Genomic DNA, 22,869 nt, shown 5'->3' with positions numbered 1-22,869 from the left:
GGCTCAGACTAAAAGGCTTCAGTCATTGGACCAACAGAACGGCAATCAATGCGCCTCAGAACTGAAAAGCTTCAGGCCATCAGGAAAAATTGACGAGTCAGGTGTCTGTCCGATACAATTATGCCATCCGACACGGACTCAGACAAAAGGCATCAGGACCGGATCAGGAAAAAAAAAAAAAGGCATCGAAAAGGACTCAGACAAAAATGGTCAACGAACAGACCGAAAATAAAAGGCATCAGACTGAAACGACTCAGACAACAAAGGCAATCAAGTCCGAAACGGACTTCAGGATGACTTCATCAGACGTCACGTTCTTCATACAATGAGGTCATGATACGCTTGACTTACTATTGTTTGTGTTATTTTGATAGATAATTATTTTTTATCTTTATGTTTTGTGTATTTATTAATAAAAACTGTATTGTTGTTAGGTATTTGTTTTTTTTTTTTGAATTTTATGCATTTAAAAATACACATTCTTTTATTTGTTCAGGAGTTCCGGCTGGTTGGAGGATCTCGCTGCTCTGGGAGGTTAGAGATACTTCATAATCAGATGTGGATGTCAGTGTGTGATGCTGCCTTTGACCAGCAGGATGCAGAGGTTGTGTGTAGAGAGCTGGACTGTGGGGCTCCTGTACAGGTGCTGGGAGCAGCTGCTTTTGGCAAAGGAGAGACTCAGATGTGGACACAAGAGATTCAGTGTGGAGGAAATGAATCATTCATTCTATTGTGTCCAGCTTCACATGACATACAGTGCTCTCAAGGAAACAACGTGGGACTGATTTGTTCTGGTAAAATGTCAATGTTTAACCTTTAAAACTTTTATTACTGAAATTACAAATCACACGATGTTAGTGTTTTACAATAGTCACATCCATGTGTAGCTGCTGTGTATATCAGCTTATCATTTGATTGATTGTTTTGTATAGTTATGATGCAAAAACAGTTGAGAAGAGTTAAAATAGTTTTGAAATAAATGTTTATTATTCCAGGAGATATGTTAAGTTTAATGAAAAGGAGGCACAATTTCAGAAAGAGTATGTTAGCAATTGTCAAACGCTGTAATACAACAACAGCAATAAAATAAATTATTTGTTTTCTTGAGTTTATTTGTAATATACTTAAGCTTTATTTGTCCAGTTAAAAATATAAATATTTGTACTTATAAACCTCTGTTCTGCTGCTGTGGTTAAATCCTCTCTATCGCTCGCTCGCTCACTTGCTCTGTGGTTAAATTCTCTTTTTCATGTACAGATTTTGAGACTGTTAGGTTGGTTGGTGGTAACAGTCCCTGCAGTGGTAGAGTGGAGGTTCATCATGATGGTCAGTGGGGAACAGTGTGTCATAATCACTGGGATAAGACTGATGTTGAAGTGGTGTGTAGAGAGCTGGACTGTGGAGAGGCTTTAAATGCAGTGTACTATGCAAATTTTGGGCAAGGATCAGGACCAATCTGGATGGATCAAGTGGCATGTAGTGGATCAGAGTCCACCCTGAAGGACTGTAGATCATTAGGATGGGGTGTTCATAACTGTGGCCATCATCAAGATGCTGGAGTCGAATGATCAGGTGGGCCGCTCAATACATCACCCTGTTAATGCATCACTGATCAGAATTCCATTCATAAACATTGATGGGTTGTTAGTATTTGTTTCATAAACATCTTTGTGAAGTTTAAAATAATTGTGTGTAATTTGTTTTCTGAGATTTTATATTTTATGGTCTAAACCTATTTCTTTAATCCATTTATCTCTTTTTATTAATTAATGGACTTGCTGTTGGTTTATGTCTGTATCATAATCATAGTGACAGATGGTCTTGTGTGTTGTGTAAATCTAATCAGAAACTATAAACTATGGACGATTTACAAGACTTGCTGATGGACCTCACCTGTGCTCTGGGAGATTGGAGATCTACCATAATCAGACGTGGATGTCAGTGTGTGACGCTGTCTTTGACCAGCAGGATGCAGAGGTTGTGTGTAGAGAGCTGGACTGTGGGGCTCCTGTACAGGTGCTGGGAGCAGCTGCTTTTGGCAAAGGAGACGGTCAGATGTGGACACGAGATTCAGTGCAGAGGAAATGAATCACTCATTCGTTAGAGACGCTGGCCCATCATCAACTTCAAATAATATAAATTGCACCCATGACAATCACGTGGAACTGATGTGTTCTGGTATCATTTTTAAACAAATCTAATTGTTAAATAGACTAAAACTGTATAGGGCTTGACTTTAACAATTTGCCTAATGTGGGTGGATATCAGTAGTGACGTGTAACACAGTCATTAGCCACTTTGGTTGGTTTCTGCGGGTCCTTAAGAACTCTTAAATTTAGTTGTATCAAATTTTAAATTTCTTAAATGGGTTAAAAAGCCTTAACGGTGGGGTAAGTGATTTCTGGTAGCCGATGCTTACATTTGAAATCACCAAAACAAACACGCCCCTACCCCAAAAGGGTCTCGCCCCTATTTTGCTAGCTCCACCCCACACATATGTACGCAACACAGGCAACAATTAGTTCTGTGAAGCAAAGCAAAACCAATGTTGCACCGTGTCTACACAGGATGCGAGTGGTGTGGTGTGACAAAATACTATAGAACTCATTATAATCAGTGATGCTGTCTAAACCATAGATATACATATCTATAGTTTACACTGGATGCGGCGTGGCACCAACACGACAAATCCCTGTCTGAAATGTGTTGATTTGTTTTATTTATGATGTATTGACACAAATTTCAAATGATTTTCAACGGTTGCTTTGTCACCTTCAGCGTACTAGACAGACTTTAGTTGTTGCAGCACATAGAACAAAATTGTGGCCACTGAAAATGCTGAGTGGCGAGTAACTTTGGAAAACCACTAGCCACAGTGGTTGGTGAACAAAACTGTTAATGTCAAGCCCAGCTTTGATTGTATTAAACAGAAACAACTGAAGAATTAATCATTATTCATACTGTTATCTTTCCTGTTCTGCTTCATTAAAACCATGTTCTTTGTCCAGGTTACACTGATCTCAGGCTGGTAAACGGTCCTTGACATCTGTTCTGGTCGAGTCGAACGTCAGTACTTAAGTAAATGGGGCACAGTGTGTGATGCATGCTGGGATATGAGAGCTGCCAGTGTCCTCTGTAGACAGCTGAATTGTGGGATTGCTGTGTCTGTTGTGGGATCAGACTGGTTTGGCGAGGGAAGTCGTGAAATCTGGACTGATGTGTTTAATTGTGACGGGAATGAAAGAAAACTCTCAGAATGTTCCATCTCTTCATGGAGTCGAGCTGAACGTTCTCATAGACGAGATGTTGGAGTCATCTGCTCTAGTGAGAGGATTTTATTGATAAATGTGTTATAAATTACCATGCTATAATATAATATAGTATAATATAAGTAATGGATAATCAGCGGTTTGCTGTGCATTAAAGGATTTTAAATACACAATGTGGAGGCAAAGTTGCCTCTGCGAAGTGCATTTAAAATCCTTTAATGCACGGCAAACCGTTGACTATCCTGCTTATTCCATAGTCATTAGCCAAGTTATAGACAAGTTAAAACTAGTATTGTTCTTTGCAGCACAATATTTGACCGAATGGGTAACAAAAAAATCCCTTTAAAACAAGTCATGTCACTCATCGGCCATCTTTGAAACACCTCTCGGGCATGCAAGTGCAACTCCTATCTCTTTGAATGGGGAAATATCAAATTCTCCAAAACTGTTCAACAAGCTTACAATTAAATTTCATATTTAAAATCACCAAAGAAATCTGACAAAAGCTGTGTCATAAATGTTGTTACTTTTGCTCAAATAGATCATTTCATACTAGATCAGCCAGTGCGCAGTCCTAAGAGCACGTCTCAGAACGCTGACTGTTTCTATAGCAACCGGGACTTCTAACAGCAGCGGCAGTGACCCGATGACTTTACCGATTAGCAATTGACTCTTTCATTCAGAAGGTGGGGCTTCCTGTGATTGAGCGGCCATATTGAGTGTTGCATTTTTCCCTATTCAAAACTATACGAGTGACACGTCTTGGGTATTCTATAGTCTTTGGTAAAAATTATGTTTATTTTCGTCAGTTAGCTCTAGCATTCTGCCCACTTAAAATCAGACAAAAAGATGAAATAGTGCATTTAGATCACATTTATTTGAATGAATTATAACAGTTATTTGAATTAATTAACGAGTCGTTTGTTTGAGAGAGAGAAAGATGACAGTTGTGTGTGTGAATTACCTGCATCTCTGCGTCTCTCTCTACAAACAATTTGTGAGTTTAGTTACTTAAACAGAGATTTTACCTCCTCATTGTTGAAGAATATAATGCAGTGATTCAGTATCTAACGTTAATCCATTTTATAAATAAAAGTTGTGGGGCAGCATTGACAATAGGCTATATATTGGCCTACTTCTGAATGTTTCTGTGTGTGCAGTGGGATCTCTGATCTCTCTCTCTCTGTGCGAGTGGTGGGTGTGGGAGTGTGTTTAAGCAGCGCATTGATATAGAGACTTGGAACTACCTGTGCGCGCAGCATTTTTAATGCATACCTGCCAGCCAATCAGAATCAAGTATTCAGACAGACCATGGAATAAAATATTATATATAATATAAATACTATAATATAATATATAATATATATAATATAATATAATATAATATAATATAATAATAAAATGCCACATCTTTCACTCAGATTCCTCTCTGGCTCTTCATGATGGTCTGGTGCGGTTGTCTGGGAGAGAGACAGTGTGAGGGGGAGGTGGAAGTTTTCATCCATCAGGTCTGGAGGAGAGTTCTGCTGGACTCCTGGAGTCTCACTGAATCCTCTGTGGTCTGCAGACAGCTGGGCTGTGGCTCTGTGCTGAACTTCTACGGCTCCTCCTCTTCATCCAGTCCTGAACACAGTCATGATGTGTGTGACGGGCTTCCAGTGCTCTGGGGAGTGAAGCTCATCTGGGGAACTGCAGCTCTCCACAAACTCTCAACTGCAGCTCCACACAACAGCTGTCAATCACCTGCATCGGTGAGAAGAACAACATCTGGACAGATTATTCAGTTGTTCATGATCAATAATGTGTTTTTCTTTCTCTGAATATCAGGTCGGGGGTCCATCAGGCTGGTGGGTTCTGGGGGAGACTGTGCAGGGAGGCTGGAGGTTTTTCACAGCGGCTCATGGGGGACAGTGTGTGATGACTCCTGGGATATTAAAGATGCTCATGTGGTGTGCAGACAGCTGCAGTGTGGAGTGGCCCTCAGTAACCAGCAGGTACCAGCCTGGTTTGGTCCTGGTTCTGGACCCATATGGCTGGATGAGGTGGAGTGTGAGGGGAATGAGACGTCCCTGTGGAGCTGCTCTTCTCCCGTCCTGGGAGAAAACATGACTGTCAACACAAGGAGGATGTAGGAGTTGTGTGCTCAGGTAAACAGTACATTAGTGGGAATGTTTTTCAAAGAAACATCCTACATTTAATACCATATTGGGTCCGGTAATATTTTTAAATGCTGTCAATGATTGCAGATGCATTAGAATTGTCTTAAGTTATTTAGGTGTTATTTTAGGTTTAGCACAACCTGAATTCCAATTGTATTAATTCACACTTTTTCATCTAGAGTTTAAAGAGATCAGGTTAACTGAGGGTTGTGAAGGGAATGTGGAGGTTTTCTACAATGGATCCTGGGGAAATTTATGTTACAACAATATGGACAGAGACACAGCGAGTCTGATCTGTCAAGAGCTGAACTGTGGAAGATCTAGCAGTGAACCAAGATATTCAGTGGGACTGAGATCTGCTCCTAATTGGTTAGATCATCTTAATTGTCGAAAGCATGATGGGACATTGTGGCAGTGTCCATCTTTACCCTGGGGCCAGAACAACTGTTATGATAATGAGGTGGCCAATATCACTTGCTTTGGTAAGAATTAATTTAATGATATAATAATAATTTAATTTTTTTGATTTTTGATTGATTTTATTTCAGCAAACCAAGCACAGTATTGTTTGTTGTTGAGTTTTCACAAAGTTTAGTTTCCATCTAAAATCACAGAGAAAGAGAGTCCTGAGTCTCCACAGAGTCATCTGACATGTTCAGCATCTCCTCACCAGAGACAGTGTTCAAGTGAGTAGGTTTTGATTTAGTAATGAGAGTAATAATAAATTAATGGCTAATTGCTTTTTATTCAACATATAGTTGTGAATTGTCAAGATGGTAAGCTATGACTGATGAGTCTCCACATTTATTTCAGAGCATCTTCCTCTCAGACTGCGTGGAGGGGACGGCCGGTGCTCTGGGAGGCTGGAGGTGTATCATAACGCTGTGTGGGGCTCAGTCTGTGATGATCAGTGGGACATCAGCGATGCTCAGGTGGTCTGCAGGCAGCTGGGTTGTGGAGCAGCACTGAGGGCTGATGGGAATTCAACCTTTGGTGCTGGTGAAGGTGTGTTGTCTGGATGAACAAAGTCGAGTGCAGAGGGAATGAGATTCACCTGTGGGACTGTCCTCTCTCCCTGAATAACCACACTGACTGCTCCCGCAAAGAGCACGCTGGACTCACCTGTGCAGGTCACAACAAAACACTGAGGAATAATATTCATTTGATCATTTTAGAGTGAATGTTTGTGTGTTTGCATGGTTTTTAATGTGTTTGTGTCTGTTTTGACAGACTTGTCAGATGTGTCAGTGTCCACTACTCCTGCCACAACATCATCAGCTTCTCCTCCAGTTTCTCCTCCAGTGCGCTCAACATCAGTCGCTCCTCCACAAACTCCTCCAGCAGCGTCTCCCCCAGTGCTTGTGATTGTTCTGGGAGTTGTGCTCTTACTGCTCTTAGTGCCACTGCTTATACTGATTCAGCAGAACAGAGTGATGAGGAGAGGTAGGAGAGATCCAGAGACTGTCATATTGAGTCTTATTCAGTGTGTGATTACAAATTTAAGAATCTGTTTAAAATATGCTGATCCTATGTTCTAACATAGCATCACATGAAAAACTAAGATGAAGTACATTGTAGTTAGCATTTAAGCTAAATATGATGATATCAGACAAATGATTCTCTTAAGTAAAGTTTGTAGCAAAAGGTTCCTGTCAGTTCCTGTTCTCTTATTGTTAGTTAAATGAGCCAGATTACTGAGACTATCACCTTTTGTTTGTAATGGCTTTTGGTGCCTCTGCCCAATTCTTTGAGTAGTTATGCTGATTGGATTAGGACTGGTGAAATGGAGCAGGTTGCTATACCTGAATACTTCATTTGCATGCTTTGTTTAAGGTCGTCACCCAGGTGCTTTGTCTCCGTTTCTAAGCACTGCCCCCTAAATGTATATAAACTACAATTTATCACTGCTTTAGTTAGACTTTTGATGACTGCAGCACCACGCAGCGCATTTTCAATAAAGTGTCCTGCTGAAGATACCCAAGAGTCTCCTGGTTTTCGCTTTTGAATTTCCAACAGTGATCAGTCATGCGTTGTAAACTGACAGTAGGTTTGTCTGTCTACACTCACAGCTCTCTCTAAAAGGAGACACAGAATGATGACTGAGGCCCTTTATGATGAGATTCAGCACAAGCCCACCAATAGTCTTTTCACTCAGAGGGGTGAGTAAGTGTCATCGTGTCAGAATTGTGGAGATTAACAGGATAATCACTTAATTCTGAGGGATGAGTAAAATAAATCACATTAATATTTTGTTGGACGTCGAGTGTTATTTGAAATTATATTGTGTTAGTGTTGAATGACCAAAGGAAGTAGGGGTTTTGGCTGATTTGTGATTATGGATGTGTCTGATGGTTCTACTCCATAACAGGAAGTGTCCTTTCTGAAGAACAGCATTCTGGATATGAAGATGCTGATGAGCTTCTTTCAGGTTAGATGACTTAAAGGGATAGTTCACCCAATAATGAAAATTCTGTCATTAATTACTCAAAATTCTGTCATTAATTAGTCATCCTCATGTTGTTCCAAACCCATAAGACCTTTGTTCATCTTCAGAACACAAATTAAGATATTTTTGATGAAATCCGAGAGCTTTCTGACCCTGCATAGACAGCAATACAACTGAAATGTTCCCAGGCCCAGAAACGTAGTAAGGACATCAGTAAAATAGTCCATGTGACAGAATTTATGACAGTATGCATATGTAATTAATTAAAAACCTTTACTTACCAAGTACTTAGCTCTTTACTTAGCAAACATTTTCTTAGCAGAAATTATATACAATACACCATTCAACACATAATTTAAATATGGTTTCATTCATTCATTTGTACATGTTTATTAAAGCAAAATCTGCAGAAGCAGTCACATCTAAATACCATAATGATTTCTCCACCACTAAAAGCCTGACAGGTCAGTGACTTCAACTGATGGATTTTATTTCTTTAACCTTTCTGGCCTGTGAACAGTAAACCTGTTTCTGTTTATAGACCTTATTCAAGGAAGACAGCATATTTTATGCAGATGAAAATGAGGTTGTGAGGGACAGACTTACAGTCTTACCAGTGGCAGGCACTGTACAAGAGTCCTATATCACATCATTTTCATAAAGTTTTGGTTTACTTAAAGATTTTTGGATTTTTTTTTTTGTTAAACAACAGTACAATCTATTGAAGACCCTGTACTTGTATCGCTCACAGCCTCATTTTTATTCTTGTCAAATAATAAATATAGTGCTGCACTGACTAAGGTCTGTTCTCTCTTTGTTTTTAACTCATTTAGTAGAGCAACAAATCACACCAGAGAACTATGATGATGTAATCACTGCTGGAGTGAGACATCATGCTACAGGTTTATGACTTATAATTATTTTTACAACTTTAAACACAATAGGGCCTGTGAACAGTAAACCTGTTTGTTTATAGACCTTTTTCAAGGTAGACTGCATGTTTTCTTTATATATGTATTTTGATGATGTTGTCATTATACGAAAGTTTTCCAGTGATAAAGCAGGTGTGGAATTCAATTTACACCCTTCTAGATTGGAACAGGTTTTTTTTTTTTTTTTTTTACATTATCGTGCCATATAAAGTATGTAGTCTAATGGTGACCAAACCAGAGTCCTGCAGAGTTTAGCTCCATCTTGTCCCAAAACACCTATCAGGAAGTTTCTAGTAACCCTGAAGACCTTGATCAAATGGTTCAGGTGTGTTTGATTGTGATTAGGACTGTGGCCCTCCAGGAGCAGGATTGGACACCCCTGATATAGTCTATTTTTTATGTAATTAATAATAGCCACATTTATTTCAGAGGGTGTTCAGGAGTAGACAGGCGGAGCCTTACAAAATCAGCTTTGTTGAGTGCGCACGTGTTCGCTGACTGAAATCCGGACTGTTGCAAATTCTCTCATCATAAACAGCAAAACGCAGATGTACGTACAATGTAAGTAAGCGATTCATTTCGTAGTGTAGCCAGCTTCAGTGATTATAACGAAATTTTTTTTTTTTTGAGAGCGCTTAAACTTTTAGTGAGTTAGAGTTAGTGATAATGTCACTTTCTGTAGGCTATAAATGAACTTTTTCACAATATGCTAATTTTTTGAGAAGGACCTTATAATTATCAATTTATAATGTTTTAATTAAATTGTAATCACGTTAAATACAAATTCAGTCCCATTAAACATATTTTATTAGCCTACATGACACCCATGTCTGGTTCTTGCCTAAAAAGACATGATGTTTGTATTTAATTAGTATGTGCATCAGGAATATTGCCCACGGACTGTTGGCTAAACGTCTGATGCATATGGGACACAAAAGTGGAAACACTTCAGGAGTGTCGAAGTTGTCATCGGATTGGTTGAATTCTACTGGATTTCAGCAAGACATGTGTGTCACGTTCTTTACGTTCCACCTGGAAACAAAGATACCGTAGTGCCAAACCCCCTCACGAAAGAAGAAGGCCGTCGTGTTTACAACTGTGACAATGAGCGCTTATCAGGATCGACTAAAAGCTGGATTTTCAAAAGTATGTGTTTCAAAAGTAAATATGTAACGTTTGCAGCATAGAATCTTTAAAATATATCCGAGAGTTTTACACACTGGTCTGTTATTGTGGCGACATTTCCATGCCCCAAAACGTGACGCTGAACGAAACGAACTGTGATTGGTTGTTTGACATGTTGGTCAAACGGCCTCATGGTCAGGCCTTGGCCAATGAAAGCTACCATGAATTCCAGACTGGCTACGAGAGACTAGTGTTTAAAAGATTTTGCTGCTTTTAGCCTTACCCTGAAGTTGGTTCACCCTCCGCCTATGGGAGGAGTATGATGATGTGAAGAATGTCAGAGAGTATGAGTGACATGTTTGGTATGTTATTAACACCTTGGTTTAGTCTTTATAATCACTTTATATTATCAATTTATGTTATCATGAAATATCATTTAAATGTACTGCTAATATTAATGTTTATTATAATGGATTTTAATGTATGCATTGATACATGAATTTGCTCTCGTTTTCCAATAACAGACTATGATGATGTGGAGGAGGAACCAGGAAAACAGGAAGGAACTGAATAACTCAAACCACACCCACTGCCTCAAATCTAACTCAAACCACACCCACTGCCTCAAATCCTTTTAAGTTTTAGTGGTCTTATAAGTTTCAGTTGCATGGATTACAACATCTTCAAGTTACAAAAATATAATTCCTTTTAAATCTAAATTCACTGATGGTTCACTTTTAATATTTAGCTAAAGGACATTAGAATTTATTTAATAAGTTTACAAAAAGGAAATAAGTTTACAAACAGCAGGCATGAGCAATAATCTTTCATTTTAAATAAATAAAATCTCTCTTAATTGAGCAGAAAAGTATGCTGTTCACTTGATGTCCTGCAGTGTTTTTAATTGTCAGAAACACAACATGCATAATTGCTCATTTTATATAGATAAAATATTTTTTTTAATTAGAATTCCAACACATTCTACTGAATTAATAAGAAATCATATAATTTTAATGAGAAAACATAACCTAACAAGTCAGCATTTTTATATCTGAAGTCTCACTGTATATTCTTGCAATTATGTTTTTATTTTTATATCTTAAGTTTACAAGTAAGATTTTTTATGTGTGTGGAAGAGACGTCTCATCATATGTATAACAAATGTCAAATTTATAATTCTGAAATCTCAATAAAAGTGTATGCTTTGTAACATATGCACTGTGTACAGTTGTTGTACATTTATTATTTTAATTAGTAAAGAAGGTTATTTGCAAATATTTCAATAACGATTTTGTTAACAGTATACATTTTGAAGCAGTTAATGATTTAAACGTTGGTTAAATTAATAATTACATAACATATTTTACCTCTATGGAAACTGTAATTCAGTAAAACGCCATAGAATTAGCTCAGTCTTGAAAAATCTGAAACAGATGTTGCTCAATTATGAACTACAATACACACATTATAACCTATTCAGACAAATAACACTGACTGTGCACAGACTTGAAGTCTTAAAGTCTTAAAGGCATGAAGCTTTATTTTCAAGATGACTAGAGCATAATTTACCTATAAATATATAGACTTAAAGCACAATTTGTACTTAGTTGCTAGGTGGCAGTAGTCTCTCTGCTGCTGAGTGGAGGTTCATCATGATGGTCACAGTGTGAGATGCTGACTGTGCAGTTCTGTTATTATATAATCTTTTTCTACAATATATTTTGCTTTTTATTTATTTTACACTGTTCCTTTAAAAAAAATCATTTTATTAGTTTAATGTTACATTCAAGAGCTTATAATCATAACATCAACACAAGACCAAGAACTGAAGAACCTGAGGGCAGAATTATACTTGCAGAGAGTAATCAAAGAAACAGAACAGTGTGAGCTAATCAGGGGCAATGGAAACAAACTAGTGGAGGGAAAACAGAGAACAAAAGAAACTGAGTCAGACTAAACAGAGAACTAAACCAAAACAGAACTGATATGTGTCAATTAGTAACATTAAAATAAAGCAGAATACTTCGGAAGCAAATTTTATTAAATGTGTTGGTAACTATTCAAAGTTTGTCTGATCTGTCATGAGCTGAACTTTCGAAGATCTAGGGTTGAGTCAGCTCATAATGTAAAAAAAAAAAAAACATGTATACACAATAAGTACAGTGTATCAAATGATTAATGTAAATGTTAGTACATAGTAGTGAAAGACACCTAATATAAAGTGGGTCCTATTATATATCTGCATTCCATAGAGTGTCCATGTCAGAGCCTTCACTGAAGAGGCAAATGCACTGGATCCTAGGTTTAAGCATAAAGTAGAGGATGACACAGTCTGGGAGCGGATAAAGGAAAAGTGCTAGCAGCAGCACATCCTATGGAAACAGAGCAGGTATTCATTATGAACAAGAATGTAATGTGCAATTAATTAAAATTTAAACCTTAAATGATCAAATACTCACTTATTGCATCATGTCTTATGTATGTAGTTACTTGTTAGTCATTTGTTTTGTCAAACTGCTTATTACACTTTCAGCTGACAGAGCATGGTGATGGTGAGGAGGATATGCGGACAGGCCACCCACACAAAGAGGAGAGAGAAGAAAACAAGAATGAGACTATAGCAGCAGTGAGTACAACATGATAAAAACTGAAAACATAAACTTTGCAAATGGCTGAATAAGTTTTTTTCTTTTTTTCCTTGCATAGCTTCAGAAGTGCAAGAAGGCCAAGGTGACTCCTTTTGAGGTGGTTTTTGCTGAAGACGATGCACTTAAGAAGAACCAAATTCAGAGAACCATATCCATCCAGGAAAAAACTTACAAAGAACTGGAGATGTACAGTATAATGACATGCTGCCTATACTGACTTCTGAAGACCCTACAATGTGGTGGTGGAACAGGAGAGACACGTATCCTCAACTATCTGAACTAGCCCTCTAATACCTTTGTGCACAGGCCTCCTCTACCCCCAGTGAAAGGGTCTTTTCTACTGCTGGGGATACAATTAGCCCAGAGACATCACGCATCCTTCCGGAGAAGGCAGACATGCTGATCTTTCTAAAAAAGAACTGCTGACTTTGCATTTTAATCTCTCTTATTTTACTGCCTCCAATAGTAACTGCCTGTTATATATTTTATGTTGTTTTTTGTGTGTTATACCTAAATAGGTATAATTGTAATTTTTGTAATTGCTTCTGATCATTCCTTAATGAAAGTGTTATTTATTTAATTATTTGACGAATTGTCACAGTTAACAGTTACAGCCTACTGGTTATAGCCTAAATGTGTCAAGAATAAAAGCTAAAAACCTTTTTCTTGACGTATTTGCTCTTTTTTTTTTTCTCCCAAAAAAATATTGGAATCGGAACCGAGAATTGTTAAGAACCGGATTCGATAAGCGGAATCGGAATCGCTAAAATTAAAACAATACCCAACCCTACTCAGGTGGACCTGTTTGTGACTTATATGACATCGCACTGTCCCCTCTGGTTCTCTCTGACTCACCCAGCTCCTCTCAGATGGGACGCTTTGGTGCGACTTTGTCTGTATGCTTTTCCCCAGATCGCTCTGCTCCCGGGAGTTCTAGAGAGAATGCGCCGGGACGGGGTCCGTCTGTTGTTAGTAGCCCCGTTCTGGCCGGGCCGAGTATGATTCTTGGACCTGATTTCCCTTCTCGACTGCTCTCCATGGGAGATCCCCATCAAGGGGGACCTCCTGTCACAGGCAAAGGGCATGATCTTTCACCCCCGCTCAGAGCTGTGGAAGTTATGGGTGTGGCCCCTGAGGGGGCACAACTCGTAGCTTCCAGTCTGTCTTATCTAATTAAAACAAAAAAAAGAAAAATAAACCAGATGCTTATTTGCTTATTTAACGTTTTCCATCTAATACTTATTAATTTATGGTTAAATTATGGTCCGAAAAAGGATTCTTACGTAAGTATCGAGTGGCTGTGTTGTGCCGGAATTAATTAATTTATCCTGTTAATATGTTCTAAGTATGACACACATGGGACATTCTGGGACATTTTGGCTTTGTTTTTCTACAGTGGAGGGAAATATAGACATGCTGTCCATCTTTTCTTAATAGTCAGTTGTCTTAAAGCTGGAAAAATGCTGCTTCCAGAACAAGGCACGCTTTTAAAATCCAATGATCGTGTCACACCCTGTCCTAATGAGATATTTTCATCTGAGAGATTTTTGGAGGCAACATAGACCCTATATTGCCATATTAAATTTTTGACTGAAATGAAAATGAGCCTGTGAGGAAAAGTACATGCAGTCAAAGGATTGTACTGATGTTTAACAACATACCAGTTGTTCAGCTGATGAAAAATATTCCAAAAAAAATAAAATAAATAATTTAATAATAATCAGTTGTTCAGCTGATGAAAATCTTCCAATTTTTTTTTAAATAAAATAAAAAAGTTGTTCAGCTGATGAAAATTTGTGTGACTTTGTAAAGACTGTATAAGTGTATCCTTTGGGGAAGCTGTGGCCTAGTGATTAGACAATTTGACTCCTAACCCTAAGGTTGTGGGTTTGAGTCTTGGGCCAGCAACACCATACATAAATGGCTGCCCACTGCTCTGGGGTGTGTGTGTGCACTTTGGATGAGCACGGATTCTGAGTATGGGTCACCATACTTGGCTGTATGTCACGTCACTTTTTTCACTTTCAACTTGCTGTCTTTGATATCCCACTAACCTGTGTGTTAAATTTTGTACCAGTTTTTGAGCGCGCGCACACACACACACACACACACACACACACACTACACACCACACACACACACACACACACACACACCAACACACACACAAAGGCTTTCTGAAGTTGCCTTTGGTGGTCAGTTTTGTGTGTAATTGTATGTTGATCATTATACTGTTACTGCTGTTAAGCTAAGTCTGTCTGAAGTAATTTTTGTGAGGGAGCATACTGTGTGCAAATGCCTGCGCCCCCTCGGTAGAAATTGCAGTTCGGTGGCAGCTAAATTGGACTGAAAGGGCATTATAGCGTCAGCGATTAAAGGGGCAGAGGCTTTTCTAAGTAGTTCAAGACTGCTTCTATCCTTACATACACAGGACTTTGACTACAATCCATAAGTTCTCTTCCAAACCCAAACTGTAAAATATTCTGGACAAGAACCAACTGCTAACATGTAGATGGAAAGAGACTGTTTTACTGACATGAAGTAGATAGGAAGAGACATGTTAGGTTTATATGTAATTTTACAGCAGAGTTTATTTGAAATGATGCTATAGCACAAAGATAGGCAACATCGGTCCTGGAGTGCCACTGTTCAGCAGAGTTTAGCTCTAACCCTAATTAAACATACTTGAACAAACTAATCAAGGTCTTACTAAGGCTACAGACAAGTGAGTTTTTTTTTTTCAGGGTTGGAGCTAAACTCCGCAGGACATCGGCACTCCAGGACCGACGTTGCCTACCTCTGCATTGCATATTGTATATTTCCTCATTTGTCTTTATTCAGGATGCTATCAAAAAAAAATAATAATAATAATAATAAAAAAAAATCTTCATACTAAAATCTGTGGAGGTTCATTTATTATTTTATTGTACTAGTATACTGTATTTGTCTGTTGCAACACTACTCCGAGTTTGGAATTATGAATATGAAATGCAAGGTGCTTTAGCAGAAATGTAGCACAACTGCTCTCTCTGCTGCTAACAAGGTGATTATTTTCATTGTCAAATGTTCAATGTAAATGCTAATTAACATTTGTATTAATTTTACAGAGTTGAATTTATTATGTTAATATCATGTATATATCACGTATACTCTAATAGATGTTTCGGATATACAATATGCAGTTAGTTATCAGGACTTTTATCTCGTCTCTGCAGGTGTTTGGCTTTGATGCTGTAAATAAACTGAAAAGTTTCCTGTCTCCTGCAAGTCTTATAAATATCTGTGTGTGTGTGCGTGTGTCTCCCTCAGTGAGGCGTCTTGATATGTGGGAAGGAGGAGTTTATCAGCTTTGACAGTTTTGTTATATATGGAGAAAATCAGAAAAGCCTCCTCTGATTTGTCACTGAAGTTGTTTGATGATTTCCTCTGTTGTGTCTAATAAGGTAATAGCGAGTGTGATTGGAGGGTGTTGGGCCTCTTTCTCTCTTATTAAGGAGACCGAGTGGATGTCTGTACTTCTGTATCATCAGTGCGGAGTAACTTGTAATAGGTGTGTTGTTGAGTTTATCATGTTGAGGATGATGGGAAGATGCCTGACACTCATTTTACTGTCTTCAGTTGTAATACTCATCAAAGCTGGTAGGTACAAATGAAATGAAAAGATTAAGTTATTTTTAGAAATTTATTTTAAAAAATGAATGGGGGTCAGATTGTGTTCTTTAATTACTTAAAATTAAACTGTACTGTAATGTGTTGTTTTGGATGACAGCATAATTTGTCACAATATTTTGAATGTGATTCTGTACTGCTAAACATGCAGTTTCTCTCTCTTTCTCTCTCGCTCATGGAGTCACATCCATTTTATAAACATCTCTAAGTTTTACATGATGGTCTTCTTTTTACTCACTATATTATCCTTATCAAAATAATGTTAACATTTGTTATTTGTGGTAAAGATGCCATTAATTATTAATTGTTAAGTTTTCCTGTGTTCTTGTCTTGTGATTGCAAGTTAATTTAAATTTTTATGTGATATCAAGAAAGTAAATGTTGTCTCAACTTTGTTTGCCTCTAAAAAAAAAAAAAAAAAATAATAATAAGAATATAAATAAATAAAATTTGTACTTCAGTCACCTTGATCACACATTTGGAGACATTTGAGTATGCTCAGGTATAAAGTCCTGATAGGATAAACATTGATTTGGTACTATTACAGACAAAAACATGTTAGCTTGAGTGAGTCCCTTGAACATTTACCAAAGAAAAATGAATTGCTCATTCATAATGCAGCATAATAAAATGTTTGATTTGTAATTTTTAGATAACAAGTATGTTAAATTGTGATAAGAAAAATGAGTTGCTGATTATAAATGCATAAGTTAAATTTTGTTTTTCTGTGTTGTATTATTAGTAAATGAAATTGTGATCACAACAAAACGTGTAAAAAAAGGGCGCAGCTACAGAAGAACTATGTAGATGAAAAACAAAAACAAACATTAAACAAAATACACCAGGTTCAATCTAACTCAGTCAACATAATAATTTTGTTTACCCCCAAAATAAATTTCAACTTGTGTCTCTTTTACAAAAAAAAAAAAAAAAAACTAAATTTTTAATAAATAAATAATAATAAATAAATAAATAAATAATAAATAAATAAATAAATAAATAAGACTAAATTATAAGACTTATGGATTTGCCCTTTCACTTTTGAGTGTAACTGTTTTATTTTTATTTATTTATTTTTTATTTATTTATTTTTTTTAAAGGAGGAACAAAACAGTTACAATAAAAGTGAAAGGGCCAGTCCGTAAGTCTTATAAAACTGTCTTGTTAGTTTAGACATAAGAAAAAAAAAATGTTGACAAGATTTAAGTGTGAAAAATGCCTTACTGTGTAGCCTTTATTTATTTATTTATTTAAAAGAAGGAAGGAGTCAGCATGAATGTTTGTATTAATAAGCATACCAAGAAATTATGTTGACTGAACTAAACTGTTGTTATTGCTCAATATTTAGACCATGGGAATGTGAGGTTGGTTGGTGGTCACAGTCGCTGTTCTGGTAGAGTGGAGGTTCTTCATAGAGGTCAGTGGGGAACAGTGTGTGATGAAAGCTGGGGTTTGGCTGATGCTGCAGTGGTGTGTAGAGAGCTGGACTGTGGAGAACCTGTAGATGCTCTGGGTGATGCTCATTTTGGACAAGGATCAGGACCAATCTGGATGAGTGCTGTATGTACTGGATCAGAATCTACACTAAAGAGCTGTTGGTCAGGAGGATGGGGTAAACATAACTGTGATCATTCTAAAGATGCTGGAGTCATCTGCTCAGGTAAAGTATATTACTTTTTTTTTCTTATCTATGTAAGATTTCTGTGCTTCCATATTCAACTTCAATAATAAATATATTTAATATGTGTGTTTTTCTTTGGTGTTTTTATATCATTCATTTAAACAAAGGTTTTATTTAAGCAATGATTTTGTTCATTGTGTTTTTCTTAGAGGTCAGGCTGGTTGGAGGATCTCGCTGCTCTGGGAGGTTAGAGATACTTCATAATCAGATGTGGATGTCAGTGTGTGATGCTGCCTTTGACCAGCAGGATGCAGAGGTTTGTGTGTAGAGAGCTGGACTGTGGGGCTCCTGTACAGGTGCTGGGAGCAGCTGCTTTTGACAAAGGAGACGCTCAGATGTGGACACAAGAGATTCAGTGTAGAGGAAATGAATCTCAGATATGCCTCTGTCCAACATCACTATCAGTCAAAAGCAACTGTTCTGGGGAACAGAACATTGGTTTGCTGTGTGCTGGTAAGAGTTAGGTGTTGATTTAGCTTTATAGAGCACATTTTAAATTGATACTCACTTTTTCTATTGTGCTCTTTTATACATTCACAGACATAATAAATGTGAGACTGGTAAATGGTAGCAGTCGCTGTGCTGGTAGAGTGGAGGTTCTTCATAGAGGTCAATGGGGAACAGTGTGTGACGCTGGTTGGGATATGGCAGATGCTGCAGTGGTGTGTAGAGAGCTGGACTGTGGAGAACCTGTAGATGCTCTGGTTGATGCTCATTCTGGACCAGTATCAGGACCAGTTTGGATAAAAAATGCAAAGTGTACCGGATCTGAGTCCACACTTAAGAAATGTGGATTTGTACCATTGATTTATCGTGGCAATCGTCTTGATAAAAATGTTCAAGTCATTTGTTCAGGTAAACTAATAATTCCATATTATAGTACAAAACATAAATTTTTATACAAAATTTATTTTCCATGACCATTTTCCATATTCTCTTTGACTACACACATTGCAGTAATATTCAGAAGCCTTGTTAAAAATACACTTTTCTAACTCTGTATTCTAATGTAATGAATGTAGCAGGTGCAGCAAAGAACAGTACACGTTTTGGTGGACTTCCTCACATTTTACTGACCAATTTAATTTTTCTTATGAATAGTCGTGTCTATACTTTATCCTCCTCATTACCTCACTATGACAAATTTATTTAAAGGTATAGCTGATGTTTTATGAAGCAAAATGATCAGTCTGTGCAAGCAACTGAACATTACTTAAGTTCACAACTTTATTAATCCCACAAGGGGCAATTAAAGTAAGGCAGTAGCATCATATAACAAACTTAATACAAACATAATATATCACATAGACAATACAAAATAAATGAATAAATAAAGACACAACCCAACATGCTTCATAATAAATTCCGTACATCAACATAACATTTTAAATTAAGATTCTAGAATATAAATAAATAAATAAATAAACCTAACTAAGACTTTAAGTTGCAAATACGAATAGCCTCTGGAACAAAGGAGAATTTATAACTATTAGATGAACATTTAATGCTTCTGAATCTTCTTCCAGAGGGCAATACTTCAAAGTTAACCTTCAAGGGGTGAGAGTCATCTCCCGTGATGTTGTTAGACTCTGCAGAGGCACATCAATAATTTCTGAACAAATCCTAACTAAGGTCTGCAGATGATTCATGTTCCTAAGAGAGAGTGATGAGTACCAGCACAAAAAAAGAAAAACTCAAGATACTCTCAACAAAGGTGGTATAAAAAGTTCTCAGTATGCTTTTTTCTACACAGAAAGAGTTCAGTTTCCTAAGAAATTCTTTGATGCAGTTTCTTAATAATGGCCTCTGTGTTCTGCTGGAACTTTAAAGTAGTATCAAAGATAGTTCCAAGATACTTATACTCTTCTACACTTTCAACTTTATTTCCATAAAAATACACAGGTTTCACCTTTGAGGCGTTTTTTCTAAAATCAATTACCATCTCTTTCGTTTTAGTAATATTCAGTTGTAATTCAGTTTCTTTACACCACAGAACTCATTGTGATCATTACTGTCATCACACTTTGCACTTGTTAACAGCGATAGAAAAACTGTCATCAGCATATTTAAACTACATGACAATTATCCTTAGTGCTGCGATATTCATGTTTTATAGAGTATAAAAAGAACTGAAGACAGTACGCATCTCTGAGGAGATCCGGTTGACGTAGAAAGCGTATCTGACAACACTCCATTCAACATGACTCTTTGCTGCCTACATGTTAAAAAATCTAAGATCCATAAAACCAAACCATGACTCACATCAAATTCACGTACAAGTTTCTTCACTAAGATGATAGTATTCATTGTGTTGAACGCAGAGAAAAAAAAAAAAAAAAACATTCTAGCAAATGTGCCTCCACTCTCTTAGTCTTGATGAATGGTATTTAGGAGGAAAAGCTTTGCATCATCCTTATTTCTTTTAGTGCGATATGCAAACTGCAAGGAATGTAACTTATGACCCATTGTCATACAAAGTTGTTACTTAATCTCCCTCTCTAAGGCTATCATGGCTGACTTCTCTCGCTTAGGAATGGGTTTTATGTTAGATGTTTTCCATAAGCAAGGAACCACAGCTTGATCCAGGCATGCCTGAAACAGTAAATGAAACACAATACTGAGCTGCTCCGCACAGTGTTTAAGCGTTCTCCCACAGATGCCATCTGGACCAGGTGCTTTGTTAACAGGTGTAGCTTTCAGCTGCTTAGGGATTACAGTCAATATTGTAAATAAAGTTCAGTTTCTTGCACACACTGATCATTTTGCTTCATAAGACCTCAATGTATTGTCAGGAGCCATGGGTATTATTCTCAAAGACGGGCAGCCACTGTCTTTCATTATTTGAATCACAAAGAACCACAGTTTCAGCTAAAAATATTCTTTACTGTTCAACTCAAAAAAAAAAAAAAAGAAAAAAACACATGTACACCTTGGATGGCCTAAGGGTGAGTAAATTAATAGCAAATTTTTAATTTTTCCTTAACTGAAATGTTGTTCCTTCAGGTGTCAGGCTGGTTGGAGGTTCTCGCTGCTCTGGGAGGTTAGAGATACTTCATAATCAGACGTGGATGTCAGTGTGTGACGCTGCCTTTGAACAGCAGGATGCAGAGGTTGTGTGTAGAGAGCTGGACTGTGGGGCTCCTGTACAGGTGCTGGGAGCAGCTGCTTTTGACAAAGGAGACACTCAGATGTGGGCACAAGAGATTCAGTGTAGAGGAAATGAATCTCAGATTCACCTCTGTACAACGTTGCTTTTGAATGAGGAGACACTCAGATGTGGACACAAGAGATTCAGTGTAGAGGAAATGATGAATCTTTTTTTCTTTTTATTTAATTATTTAATTATTTATTTATTTTAATAAACTGAAATCAAATGTAATATTCCCTAAACCTTGACTAAACATCACATAGTATTTTCTTTTTCTGTTTTTGTTATACTCTTTTTTTTTTTTCTAATTTTTTACCTTTGTCCATTTGTTTTTTTGATGCCCTATCAATTTATTAAATAGGCCATTTTAGAGTGAGGTTGGTTGGTGGCAGCAGTCGCTGTGCTGGTAGAGTGGAGGTGTTTCATAGAGGTCAGTGGGGAACAGTGTGTGCTGTTGGCTGGGATATGACTGAAGCTGCAGTGGTGTGTAGAGAGCTGGACTGTGGAGAACCTGTAGATGCTCTGGGTGCTGCTCACTTTGGACAAGGATCAGGAAAAATCTGGACAAATCCAAAGTTATGTAATGGATCAGAACTTACACTGAAGATTTGTCCATCAGTAGAATGGGGTTATGTCTGTGATCATACTAATGATGCAGGAGTCATCTGCTCAGGTACCTTTCCCAAACTTTTTTTCCATCTTTTGACTTTTGTTTTTGTGTTTGATTGATTTTATTTTATTGTTTGGATTTTATTTGTTTAATTTTTCTCTTTGTTTTGAAAGTTTTATTTTATTTTTTATGATTGTTTTAAACTATTATTTTAACTATGTCAGCTGACATTGAGTACACCAGGGGTTTTCAAAAACCTGTCTTGAAGGATCCCCAGCCCTGCGCATTTTGTATGTCTCCCTCATCTAACACACCTGATTCCACTCATCAACTTGTTAGTATAGAGACTGCAAGAACTAAATTAAGTGTGTCTCTTAAGAGAGACATACAAAAAGTGCAGGGCAGGGGGTCCTCCAGAACAGGTTTGAAAACCATTGGAGTGCACTACTGGATTTTGTAGTGTTTTAGAAAGTATTGTGCTAATAAGGCTGCATTTATTTGCTGAAAAAATACAGTAAAAACTGTAATATTGTTAAATATTATTACAATTTAAAATAACTGTTTTCTATTTTCATATATTTTTAAAATCTTTATATTTCTATAATGGCAAAGCTGAATTTTGAAGTTATTACTCCAGTCTTCAGTGTCACATTAATATCAATGTTGAAAACAGCTGTGCTGCTTAATATTTTGTGCAAATCGTGATACAGTACTATTTAAAAGTTTTGAGTAAGAAAGATTTAAAAACAAAGGTAATGTATACTTTTATTCAGCAAGGAAGCATTACATTGATCAAATGTGACAATAATGTCATTTATAATGCTGTTCTTTTAATCATTTATTCATAAAAGATTCTTGAAATATTTATAACATATTTATATGATATATGTACACAATATCACTTGATCAAGAGTGTTGATAAGAATTTGATATAAAAGATGACAATTTAATAAGGTTAGAAAAATTAGTACAGAGTTAGTACAAGAACATGCTTATACTGTAAGTACAATATAAGACGTTTACAAGCACATTTTTGAAAGATGCATATTAGTGTCTACTTATCATTATCAACAAAATCCCTTCCAGTATTGCACAGCTCAAGTTTGGATTGACAGTGAGTAAATTATGACATTTTTCTTTGTTTTTGTTTACTTGTGTATTTTTATTTTATTTATTTATTTA

General features: G+C 36.9%; 1 pseudogene; it reads left to right on the top strand.

Moving 5' to 3' along the window:
- The first annotated feature begins 492 nt into the window (after window positions 1-492).
- Window positions 493-8,645, top strand: LOC122139390 (annotated as a pseudogene).
- Window positions 8,646-22,869: the final 14,224 nt, after the last annotated feature.

The sequence above is a fragment of the Cyprinus carpio genome, chromosome A4, assembly GCF_018340385.1.
Source record: "Cyprinus carpio isolate SPL01 chromosome A4, ASM1834038v1, whole genome shotgun sequence".
NCBI classification, from domain to species: Eukaryota; Metazoa; Chordata; class Actinopteri; order Cypriniformes; family Cyprinidae; genus Cyprinus; species Cyprinus carpio.
Note: the sequence above shows the minus strand (reverse complement) of the source record. Positions and strands in the feature narration are given on the sequence as shown.